This window comes from Cupressus sempervirens, chromosome 4 (genome assembly GCF_028749045.1).
Source record: "Cupressus sempervirens isolate cs-2001-9-10 chromosome 4, ASM2874904v1, whole genome shotgun sequence".
Classification (NCBI taxonomy): Eukaryota; Viridiplantae; Streptophyta; class Pinopsida; order Cupressales; family Cupressaceae; genus Cupressus; species Cupressus sempervirens.
This window is the reverse complement of record NC_143121.1, coordinates 801,582,471-801,593,691: the sequence shown is the minus strand read 5'-3', so window position 1 is coordinate 801,593,691 and position 11,221 is coordinate 801,582,471. Positions and strand designations below refer to the sequence as shown.

Here is an 11,221-nt window from a genome sequence, read left to right as displayed (position 1 = left end):
CCATTTAGATTAGATTAGTTAGTTAGTTTTCATGCATTCATTCTCCCTTTTCCTTCTTAAGAGTAGTTAGGTGCATCTTGATAGTAAAGGAAGTTGGCCTTCTCTGTAGTCTTGACCTTAAAATTCAAGTCTCATAGCTTGCAAGTTGTTTCCATGTTTCACAAGATTATCCTTAGGTAAAAACTTTGGACAAGGGTGCAAACTTTTGTGACAATAGTTTGTGGCATGCCTAGTGGGACATTCATATAAGAAGATTTCAAGTCTACTAGTGTCAAGAAAGAAGAATTTCAAGATTGATATTGAGGAAACAATGCTACTCTTAGTATTTTAGGCCTCAAGCAGATCATATCCAAACACTTGGAAACTCTACTCCACTTTCACATCTTGTTTCAGACCATAGTTGTTGTGATTCATGTCCAAAGCTCAAACAAGGGAAATTTTGAGAGGTAAGTTTCAATACCAAGAGCTTTCATTTTCCAATACTAGAAGAAGAAAGACTAGAGTTTCTTTATCACTAGTTAGAAGTGCAGGAGTAACACATACACCTACAAGATTTATTTCCACTCCTCCTATTATTAGATCTCAACCTAGAATACCATCTGCTCATATCAATAGATCACTTTATTACATGGCTAGAGCTCATTCTTTTGCCACTTTTAATGGTGGAAGTCCTCTCCTATTATCTCAAAGACATGACATACCAGTATTAGCTATTAAAAGTATACCTGAGTTTACTAGTGAAACTTTTATTTCTCCCCTAGAACACATTCAAAAAGTTGCAAATGTGTGTAATATACATGGAATATTTAAGGATGATGTTGCAGTCAAGCTTGTAACCTCATCCTTGATATGAAAAATACTACAATGGTACAGAGGGTTGCCTCATAACCCTATAACATATTGGGATGGATTAGGAGTAGCCCTATGCAAACATTTCAAGGATAAGATTCACTATCTTTCACTCCTAGAGTAGTTGACCACTATGAAAAGAGCCCCCCATTAATGTATGATAGATTTCAATTATAGATTTCAAAAAACATGGGATAGAATACCAACTCCAGTGAAGCCTACTCTTGGTAATGCATTCTTACATTACCTCAGAGCCTTCAATAGTGATATTGTCACTACAATCCAAACCATGGGAGGAGATACACTACCTAATTCTTATGAAATAACACTAAGGGGAAAAATATATTGATACAAGGAGGAAAGTTAGCTCCAAGGCCTCCTATTCCCTTCTTCGCTGATATCCCAAATCATCAACCAATAATAGCCCCTATTCCCACACCTTCCACATCACAACCCCTTGCTCTAACCCATCAAGCTTCCACATCTTCAAATGGAATGGATGAAATTAAGGAGATGATGTAGTCTATGATGTTGAACATACATAAGAGATTGCCAGGTCAAGAGAAGAAGTTGGAAGATAGTTTCTCTGTGATGCAAAAAGATAGTGACAAAGTGGTGAATTTCGAGAGACATCAAGCTCAGGTTAATAAGGCTCCTCAACTGCAATATCAAACTTCAAACAATGGTATGCCTCCAAATCATAATGATGAGAATGCTTCTTTTGATCAGAATATATAGAATAATTAGGCTTCTACTTCAAATGTAATTTAGAGTAGGGCCATAGGTCCTCAAAAAAATATGGATCAAGATTAAGATTTTTGTCCCTCCTACAATTACTCTTATGCCTATTATATGTGTCAAAAGGTTGAATCTTATTTAGCTTTGACCACTCAAGAGCCTAGAGTAGGAAAATCATACATGGAAAGCTAATCTAAAGATGCCTCACATTTACAATGATAGGGTAATTGCTCCTTCATGAATCATCAGGTAGAGGAACATTGTAATGTAAACTAGGATTCCATTCCTCACAACACTAGGAGAAAAAGAAGAGCCATTGAAGATACTACCCCTTCTCCTCCCAACTAGGGATCAACATCAAATGCAATACCTCATGTACAAGAAATGGATGATCAATCCAATGCTCCCCTATAAAAAAAGAAAAATAATAGCAGAGGAGATGTGAATGGCCCTCAAGTTATTCCATTTCAACCTCTTACATAGGCAGCTCCCAAGGTTTCTACCAAAGCACCTAAGGCCTCATTCAGTGTGGTAGAGAAAAAGAAGAAGATAAATGTGAATATTTATATGTGGGATGTTGTTGCTACTATAGCTTTGCAAAAGAGATTACTACAATGAGAATTGGAGAGCATTGAACCAAAGGATCAGCCATCAAGAGAAGAAAGTTCCACAAGTCTAGTACAACCATCAAGGGAGGTAGAAACAAGTAAAAGGGTTAGATCCTCCATTTTATGTTTCTCTAACTATAGGCGATAAATTAGTCCACAACTATATGATTGATTTAGGGGCTAGTAGTTCATTAATGTCTAAGTGTGTGGCCAATGTCCTAGAAATGAAACATGAGCCCATTATTAGGGATGTATTGTAGTTGGATGGTAGTACTGTCAAAACTATAGGAGTCCTTAAGAATTTTGAGATGACTCTACATGCATGCCCTTGTTGTACTATGGTCCAAGATATATTAGTTGTTGAACTCAAGCCACACTTTGCCATTTGTCTCTTAAGAGATTTCACCACCCAAATATGTGGTTACATATCCTCTGATTGGTCATATATGTAGTTTAGAACAAGATATGGAACCAAATATTCAATTAGGGTAGAGCCTCTAGTCCTCCATCATATTGAGCCCTACACTCCTAATCTCATCAATATGAATTGTACCATCTTAGAGAAAGATGAAAATGATATAATAAATGAGCCTACTACTTCCCTAGCATAGACACCTAATTTTCTCTTAGATAAAAGTGCTAATGCATACCAGTTTGATCCCATATTAGAAACCCTAGAGATGTGCCTTGGTACATATTGCATATTAGAAAAGGATGCTCTTTTCCCCAACCTTATGATGACCAAAGAAGATACAAGTGGGATATGGAGTATGTTTTTTCATGGATCAAGAAATAAAAATGGATCAGGGGTTGGTGTGATGTTGATTTCTTCTACACTAGAAAATTACCACTTCTCCTTTAGGATTCAATTTAGTTGTACTAATAACATAGTAGAGTATGAGGCATTGACTCAAGGTCTTCTACTTTCCCAAAAAAGAGGGATCCAAGCCTTAATTGTGTATGGAGATAGTAAGTTGATCATCAATCAAGTGAAAAATCAAAATGTCACTAAGAATGGTCTGCTCAAGACTTATGAACATAGAATATGGGATTTTCTTAAAGGTTTCAATGCATTTAATATGCAAAGCATCCCTAGGAAAGAAAATAGACATGTTGATAGACTTGTAGTGGTGGGTGCTTCTTATGATGTTCCAAGGAGCCTTGAAGATGAGAGGAAGCAGTAGATTAGAGTGGTGGTTAAGCTTGCTATTCCTGATAAAAACTTCAATTGGCAAGTATTTGAGTCCGATGCACAAATTGTGAGTTTCTTGCAGAATGAAGCATAATTTTTGGATAGAAACCAATCAAGGTTACATGACCAGTATGGGGATCATATCATTAATCTCAATTCCAACAAGTTGCCTAAGGGTCTCATTATCCTAGAGAGCATCTTCAATCCTTATGACCAAGCAAGGGATAGAGGCATGAACCTAACAACTGGCAAAGATGATTACACACTAGTCATGGTTGTTCATGGAAAGTCCTTAAACATGGGGAAAGTATGTAATGAAACTGACAAAGAGAATTTCATTCATCTATTTCAAGAGTTTAATGATGTATTTTCTTTGACATATGATGATTTGAAGGGTTTTCACCCAAGTTTGTTTCAGCATACCATAGATTTAATTGATAATGTCAAACCTATAAGGTAGAAACAAAGGCTAGTGAATCCTAAAATTGAACCATTAATGAAAAAAGAGCTATCCAAATTTATTGAGGCCAATATAATTTTCCCTATCAAGTACTCATCATGGGTAGCAAACGTTGTCCCTATTAGGAAGAAGAATAGAGAAATCAAGTTGTGTGTGAACTTTAGGGACTTTAACTAGGCCTCACTTAAGGATCATCATCCCCTTCCTTCCATGAAGCAGATCCTATCCAAGGTTAGTGGTTCAGAGAGTTTCTCATTTCTTAATGGATTCTCTGGTTACAATCAACTTTTGGTCAAGGAAGCTAATAGATACATCACTATATTCACCCCCAAATTTTCAGGAGGGATTTCAATGGAGCCCTATTGAGATGCATTGATATAGACCAAGTTGAAAGAACGATCAAATAATTACATGATGGTCTTGATGGTGGCTACTTTTTAGCAAGGACAACTACAATGAAGATAATGAGAGCTGGTTAATACTGGCCGTCCTTGTTCCATGATTGTCATAGGTATGTGAGAAAGTGTGAAAAATGTTCTTTCTTTTCTAGTAAGTAGAGGCTTGCAGCTCTTCCACTTAATCCCATTTAGGTGGATCAACCTTTTTCTCAATGGGGATTGGATTTCATAGGCGCTACCAATCCTCCATATAGGTCTGTACATAAGTGGATCCTAGATGCTATAGATTACTTCACCAGATGGATACAGGTAGTTGTATTGAAGGATGCCACAAAATCTTTAGTTGTTGACTTCCTTGACAGAATTGTGACCAGCTTTGGTGCCCCTTCAACCATTATTTTAGAGAACACAAAATCTTTTGTAGGATCTCAGATTTGTGCATGGGCAATTGATCATAATATTTACTTGAGCACATCCTCAAACTACCATCCTCAGGGAAATGTATTGGCTAAGTCATCTAACTAGAACCTAATCAAGATTATGAAAAGGAGAGGATAACTACAGGTGTTGGCATCAAAATTTGAAGACAAAACTGTGGGTTGATAGAATAACACCTAAGAGGGAAATTAGAAATTCACCCTTTATGCTAGTATATGGTAGGGAAGCAAGGCTTCCAATCTCATTAGAATTTCCATCTCTAGAACTAGCTCATCAGTTGGAGCTAATGGAAAGTGATCCCATGACAATAAGAATAGAAAAACTAATGGAGCTAGAAGAGAAAAGAAATTAGGCCATACAAACCTTGGAAACACATCAACAACAAGTCAAGAAAAGTTTTAATAGGAAGGCCAAGCTTAGACTTTTCAAGGAAGGTGACCTTATGTTGAAATGGGATGCAAATAGGGCAAAACTAGAGATGCACTCAAATTTGATGCATTATGGAGTGGTCCCTATGTGATTATCAATTGCAAGTAGGCCAATGCTTTTTAATTAGGTATGCCTAATGGTGAAATTCTACTTATTTTGCCTATTTTTTATTGTTTTCCAAGAAGTGCATGAAAACATGTATTTTTTATAGAGGTTGCAAAGAGATTTTGTTCTTGGTTTCAGTCACAAAGAGGAAATTTTGAGGTTACTAGGCATGTTTTCTATGATTTTAGGGTTTCTTTGGGTAGATCTTCATGATTTCTATGACTCTATTGCCCAATGGATGTGTAGGCTACTAGTTTATGCATAGCTAGCTTGTATTCCCCCTGAGTCACCAGATTTGTTGGTCAATTTTTCCTTCCTGCCAAAATTGCCATATTTGAATTTAAACATAGTAATGTTCATATATTTAAAAATTCAAATAAATGGGGAACAAAAATACCATATATTAAAACCTTATGATATATTGTTTGGATGCACTTTTTATATCTTATGGGCCTATATTGTATCCATCATCATATCTTCCCAGATTAATGACTAGCACTTCCCCACATTCTGAGAATTGTCAAAATATTGTGTAATGTAGGAAAGTAACTTTTTTCCATGTGGCAATTGTGGGTTTATTTCCATCATGTGGGCTGCAATGTGACAAGGTGATAAGTCAGACTGAGCTAGTGTATGGTGGGAATTTCATTGGAAGAGTCTCTGACATCGTCGGTTGGGTGGGTGCCATGTTCCTAGTTTATGCCTTCACAATCAAATCTAAGAGGATCTACAGCCATCACTTTGTCACTTTATGAAGTTGCAACTTTTTTATGGAATGTGACAAAGCAACATCATGACATGTAAAATTCATGACGACATTCCCCTTGGTGGACCACAAAATTAAAACTAGTTAGAACAACATGGATATGTCAAAGTAGCTTGGCCAGTAGGCGGGCTCTGATTGGTCAGAAGTCTACATGTTTGATGAGGTGGATGATGAATGTCTAGTGGGCCCAAAAACTTAAGTGAAAGGTGTCATAATAATGAGGGTCTCTCACGATCGTGATCATTTGGAAATCAATGATCATCACTTTCTCACATTATGGAATTCTTGATCTTTAGACAATGTGAAAAAGTGACAAACTACCATGTATCCCAGTGGACCTAGTTTGAAAGGTAGACACACTTAAGTTGATATCGCAATTAGGGTTGACAGTATTGTAATTTTTTGTAATTAAGTTGAAAGGGTGCCATGGTTAGGTGGTTAAAGTTGTCAAATGCATGAAGACTCCATGAGGTGGCAAAAAGAAATAACATGGCATGTCCACATGGCTTATTTTAGTTGTATGACTAGGTTGACCTGTTGACTTTGCTGATTTATGCACTAAGAACAAAGAAATATGGGGTTTTCTTACACGATCTAATATTTTGATTGATCCCAACTACTATAGAGTTAAAGTTGGGTTATTAACGATGCAAATACAACACTTCCACCTTCTGATCATCCATTTTGGGGGGTTTTACATTAATTTGTGCCATTTCTATCATTTCCAAGGTCCTTCTAGGTAGGGCTTTGTGATTTTCATATGCCCAGGTGTGTGCCTTAATTAGATTTCCCTCTAGATTTACAGTAATAGTGAGTTGTAGTGGTTGAGCTTGGCTTCCAGGGCAAGATATCTTAGTTATGCCTAAGCTATAAAGGCAATTTTTGTAAATTTTGTGAAGATCAAACCCTCTCTATTTCTTTGGCATTTCTCTGGCATGCTATATGTCACTTTGCCTTATAATTTTCAGCCATTGATATATTGTGCAAGACTATTTGCCTCTCATTGGTGTGTTGTGGATATTTGCAATTTCATATGACTATATCTCTTTGACCTATGAATGATATATAACTGAATCTCATTTTCCTTGTGTCATTTATTTTGGTTTTCTAATCTACATGTGGTTTTTTAGTTAAAGTGAGTCTAGATTTGTATATCTTTGGTGTCATGATCATTCAGAAGTAAATGTATGGACAAAGATTGGTTTGAATAGTCTATTTTGGTGCATCACCCCTTTAGATTAGATTAGGTAGTTTTCTTTCATGCATTTGTTCTCCCTTTTCCTTCTTAAGAGTAGCTAGGTGCATCCTAATAGTAAAGTAAGCCAGCCTTCTCTAGAGACTCAACCTCACAGTTCAAGTCCCATAGCTTGGAGGTTGTTTCCACATTCCACAAGGTTTTCCTTAGGTGAAAACTTTGGACAAGGGTGCAAACTTTTGTAACAATAATTACCTTGTTTATTTTGCTAATTTATGCAAAATGGGCTATTTAAATAAAATTAACTAGATGCTTTAATTACATAATTTCGCGTAATTGTCATTTCAACTTTTATAGTTGTGCATCTACACTTGATTGTTTTAGTTTATTGTGTACGATTTATATCAATGACAGTGACACATGAAGTTATTGATCAAACCTTTCATGTTGATCCAATATTGTCCCTATATGAGTGATGTATCTTTATTGTTATTTTAATCCTCTAGTAATTGGTAAATCTAGATTCATAATGCAATATGTGATAAGATCCATGAGCATGTGTGTGCATTTAAGATTCCATAATGGTCACAGAAGAGATTAAATTAAATAATGTTTTATGGGTTGAAGGGATTTTTAATATTTGATTTAATCTTTATTTTATTGCTACCTAATTTGCAGTAATTGGATACCAATTCAATTGGAATCACCTAATTTAATTTGGGTTAAGGGATCCAATTAGATTATTTAATTAAAATAATCTAATTAATATGTCACTTTGCAAAAGTGCATTTCTTGGCTAAAAGTGAGTTTATTCTCTCTTCTCACTTTGCTATTTGATTGTTTTGGAAAAAATTCCTCCAAACCCTCTTGTGAGAAATCCATTTTTTTTTCATTATTGGAGTTTGGCTTGGTGGATTTTTGCGAGGTTAGTCTTGTTGGATTCATATTGGGATTGCTCTGCTTTGCTGATAGTTTCATCTGATTCATTGTCCCTGTTATTTTACGATGGTTTTTGTTATTTTTCCCTCTTGGCTACAAGGTAGGACATTTTGGTTTTAATGGTTTTACTCTATTTTAGCATTAGTTTCATGTTGCTAAATAATAGGGAGTGGAGATTTAAACTATAGAATGGGGGGAAGGCCTGAGCTAGACCCGACCTATTGGGCTATTTGTTTTGCCCCACGAACTGCCCCTATTGCACGGGCCCCTATTCTATTATTCGAAGGCTCTATGACAACTCCTTCAACCTCTCGGTTCCGCCCAACCCCACCATCCCCCCTACTATAATAACACAGCTCCCTACGGGGTGACGGGTGGGAAGATATAGAACTAGCCATAGAATAGTAGGGGCCTCCCACCCTGCATAGAGGCAATATAACCACCCACCAACGGCTAAATAGTAGGGCCACATCAAAGAGGTTCTCCCGTTGATTGAGTAAGACTCTTCTAGCACACTCTGCTGATCACTTGGTGTCAGTGGGCTGACTACCTACCTGCGGTGAACCCGACCCTTTAAGCCCGCTCCCACGGTGCTGGTTAGTCGAGTTACCAACCAAAGATAGCAGTTCCCAAGCTTCGCCCTATACAATGGGACCTATCTAACCAGATCAATACTTTAGGCCATAGTCGGACGGGGTTTGGCCGCCTGCGCCCTACTATTCGCCAGGGCTCCCACCGAAGCCCTATAGAATGGTAGGCACACTAGCCTCATATCAGATCTGGTTAGCAAACTCGTGAATGGCCCCCAGCCCCCATAGATAGGGAACTAGAACTATAGCCGCCCTGACTGGACTAGAGAAAGTTGCTATATATAGGGAAGGGATAGGCCGACAGCCTCTGCCTCAGCCTCAGCTTGTAACAATAGAATATAGGGGCCATAGAATAGTAGGGCTCTCTTTTATATAGGATGGAGATATCGTCACGTCAGTGGGCACCCCATACCAACTGATCAGTCAAGCACCCCATACGCCCTGTATACATCTCTCTGGCAACAAATAACTTGCCATATCCTCCCTACTCTGACCACGGGACACTTTCCATATCGTCTATATAGGGGAGTAACCCCGGGACACTGAACTTGCCATATCGTCTATATAGGGGAGTAACCCCGGGACACTGAACTTGCCATATCGTCTATATAGGGGGTCGAGTCATGTTGACAGATAGATATATAGGCCATCATTCACACGAATCTAATCTTTCGGTGACTTATAAGTTGCCCCAGCAAGCAGCCTGAGGAAGAGTTTATTATAAGATAAGCTGCCTTGCTTCTTATCTCGGTGCTGCCTCTGCATGCATTCAGCGGGAAGGGCGGAAATGGAGACGACCGCAGAGATAAGAGCATCGATCAAGCTTCGATCAAGATCAAGCTATTCGTGATGGCACAAAAGAATCCCGAGGGCCCCTATCTATATCTAGATATGGGGGCCCTCTTCCGCTAGACAGACAGTTAGAGTCCCTACCCCTACCCCTACTATTATAAGGATAAGGGAAGGGCGGGAGGGGAGGCCGAGGGGACTATCTAGAATCTAGAGCCCCCCGCCCCTATATCTATAGGGGTCCTCTGCTTCCCTAAGGCCTATATTTCATAGAAAGGTTCGAAGGCTAGTCGCCAACTATATAGTTGAATTGGCACTCGATAGATCGATTTTGGTTACAAAAATTGTTGCACTGCCCTTACCTTGATAAAGCCTTCATTGCTTACTCGCCTTCGAACCACCAACAGAAGCAAGGAGATGGTCCCCTCCCCTTATAATAGTAGGGCCCATAGAATTGTAGGGCAAGGGGCGGATCCGTGCGTGTTATCCATCTCAATTTGCTGCCAGCTACGGATCTGGGCGAGTTAATGCTGGCTATCGAACTGCTTCCCTCCACCATAGAAAGCGGGCGGGGTCTCTACCACCCACTCGTTATCTGCCACCTTGACTGTTAATCGACATGATTATGTCTCTGGTCCCCGTACCGTTTGTTCACTGGGAGAAAGACTATCGCTCCCCTGCCCATAGAATTTTAGGCGGAGCCAGACTTTTGATCAACGTTAGGTGGGCCCCTTTATGGCGGGGAATGGATGTTGGGTCCCCATAGAATAGTAGGCACAGTCATATGAACCAGACGAGCCCCCCCTCCTTTATGGCTTTATGGGGCCGCCCTCAAATTTTATGGTCTGGTATGGGGCTATTGCCTAAAAAAAAAAATAGAAAAGTAATGGTAATGCTATTATCATTACAGCTTTTATTACTTGACCTTTTAAGATAAATATACGTATATCCCGTATAAGTAATGTACTAAGAATCTGAAAATCAAAAAGCTTAACAACACTTTCTCGACCAAAAAATATTTGACTTAGCGATCTCACCAAATTGGATTCGTTCCATGGAACGAATATATCCATCATGTAATCTTTAAATTTTGACTGAACGCTAAAGAACCAAACTATTTCTCGGTTTTTTCCGATAGGGTCCGTAGACCACGAATTTTCATGTTTTCCCATATATTATTTGTTTATTATTTTGTAAGATAATATAGTGTAATTATTACTTATTAAATTGAATTATAATAAGAAAGAGGTAGTCAGTGCAAGTTATTCAACTATTGTATTACTTATTAAATTGAATTATTTATAATAAGAAAGAGGTAGTCAGTGCAAGTTATTCAACTATTGTACAATTTGTCAAAAAAAAGTTTCTTGTTATTTCTATAAAAGAGAAATAGAATTGAATTGGTTACCATATTGATTATAATGAAATAACTTTACCATAGCATCCATGGCTGAATGGTAAAAGCACCCAACTCATAATTGGGAAGTCGCGGGTTCAATTCCTGCTGGATGCATAATAAACAGTTATTGCACTCTGTTTTTTAGATGAAAGAATCGCATAGAATAGTAGGGGCCCTAAGGAACCCTACCTAATGTCGATCGATCATTTGTCTGGCTCCTATGACTGTGCCTACTATTCTATGGGGACCGAACTGGGACTATAGAAGGTTCCCCCCTCCAATTCCCCTACTATTATAAGGGGCGGGGCGGGGCGGCCCTTTTTTCT

At 38.3% G+C, this 11,221-nt stretch overlaps 1 non-coding gene across 1 annotated transcript; it reads left to right on the top strand.

Moving 5' to 3' along the window:
• The first annotated feature begins 10,936 nt into the window (after positions 1-10,936).
• On the top strand, positions 10,937-11,009 carry TRNAM-CAU (transfer RNA methionine (anticodon CAU)). Its single transcript has one exon. It is a non-coding gene; the product is annotated as a tRNA-Met (tRNA).
• The last annotated feature ends 212 nt before the right edge of the window (positions 11,010-11,221 follow it).